We start from the raw sequence: 2,100 nt of genomic DNA, 5'->3' as shown, positions 1-2,100 counted from the left end.
CTGAAGTCTCTTCTTATGGGACCACCTGGTTAGCCCCTCCCTCCTCCCTGGAGATCCGGTCAGCAGGAGTACTCTTCCTGTGTCAACAGTACTGTGGACGATTGCTGGATGCCGTTTTTAAGCAGGCTCCACACCCGATGGGGGACTCGAACTTGCTACCCTGGGATCCAGAATGGCACACTCCCCAAACTGAGACAGCCAGGCACCCCGATACAACCATCTTATGAAATCATTCCTGTTCCTTTCCATATTTAGCAGGTGAGGCAAATGAGGCATGGAGAGGTTAAAGTTACTTACCCAGACTGACATGGCTAAAGAGTTGGGGAGCCAAAATTTAAGTCCGGGATGATCAACTTCAGAACACTTCACCACAGCCTAGGACGGTTTTCGGAATGGTTTCTGGGCTGGGTGTGTCATTCACTCATGGTCATCTTTCCTAGCCTTCTGGGTTTGGATGGACTCAAAGCTCTCCCAGGGTCAGGAACTTAAAAGAGGAAAGAGTTCTTCTAGGTCTAAGAGGAGACTTTTCCTGACACGAGCAGACAAAAGGAGTCCCTGGTGAGGGAGGCCGCTGATTTCCATCTTAGCAGCATGGGTCAGGCCGACCGAGACTGCAAGACTCAAGTCTGCAGGAGGGCTTCTAAGCTGTACAGCTTGCTCTGATCGCTTCTGTTTCTGCTGGTCTGCTTTGCTTCAGCAACAGGCACAAAACTATTATTCTTAAAAATGCCTTGTTTGAAAGAGCAGTCAGGAAAGGAAAGCCAAGGAAATGTATCCCATCCATGCTGATGTCAGAGGAAATGGGAACCCCAGGAAAGAGCATTTCAAGAAACAGGAGATGAAAACACTGCTTGAACAGTGTTTCTGGGTTCAGAAGGGGAAAGTCCTCATGTTTCCATGATGTTTGGTTCCAGGTGGCTGTGTCCCATGAGACAAGGCAGCATAATGTTGGACGGAAGGCTATGGACAGGTTGTAAGGGCTTTGCGTGACAGTCTGGCTCCCTTGAGCTTTATGCTGCAGTGCCAAGTGCCCTGAGACCTGTGCCCACGAATACTTGCATGCAGACTCTGAGGTGTGGGTCCAGGATGTGTAATGCTACAGGGTTTTTAAGAATTAAAAATGGAAACAAAGATAATGTCCACCAGTAATTAAATGCCTAAAGAAGTTCTAGAAATTCACACTGGGGAATACCATGCAGTCATTAAAAAGAATGGAAGAGCATCAGGGAAGTGCAAGTTAAAATCTGAGGTCTTACTACACACCCCAGAGAAAGGCAGACATCTAAAAAGACTGATAGTGCTAAATGTTGGTGAGGATGTAAAACAACTGTAACTTTCATACACTGCTGAAATATAAAATGGTTCCGTTACTTGGGAAAATTGACAGTTTCTACTAAAGCTATATACGCATCTCCCTTTGATACAACAATTCCACCCTACGTAAAATTAGAAAAATTAGTGTGTATGCTTACCAGAAAACACACACAAGAACATTCATGTTGCCTTTGTTCATACCAAAGCAAAAACCAGAAGCAACTCAATTGTCGATCAACTGGATAGTGAATAAATTATGCTATCATTCATCAATGGAATATTATACGGCAGAACAGAAACAACATGAAATATATAACAACATGTATTAATCTCACAGATATTATTTGAGCAAAAGAGGCCAAACACAATACAAAACCTACCAAATGCTTTTAATTATATTAAACTCAAGAACAGGCAAAAACAATATATCATGCTAGAAATCAAAATAATTATGTCTGGGAAACAGTATTGACTGGCAAGAGTCATGATGGAAGTCTCCTGTATCTTGATCTGAGTGGTGGTCACAAAGTATAAATGTATGTAAAGTTCATTGGGTTGGACCCTTAAGATGTGGGCACATTTACTGTGTGTGAATTATTCCTCAGTCAAAAAGGCAAGAGAAGTTAACAACGGTTAGCCTAGAGATTATTTTTGTAGCCTAGAGATTATTTTTGTATGTGTGTCCGTATTTTTAATACTTTACCAAGTTGCATGTAATGAAGACGCATTACTTTTTTTAAAAACTAATAATGTTTAAAGCTCTAAAATTATGTGATAAACCTGTCT

Source organism: Leopardus geoffroyi, chromosome C2, assembly GCF_018350155.1.
Source record: "Leopardus geoffroyi isolate Oge1 chromosome C2, O.geoffroyi_Oge1_pat1.0, whole genome shotgun sequence".
Lineage (NCBI taxonomy): Eukaryota > Metazoa > Chordata > Mammalia > Carnivora > Felidae > Leopardus > Leopardus geoffroyi.
The sequence above is the reverse complement of the archived record's forward strand: the minus strand, read 5'-3'. Positions refer to the sequence as shown.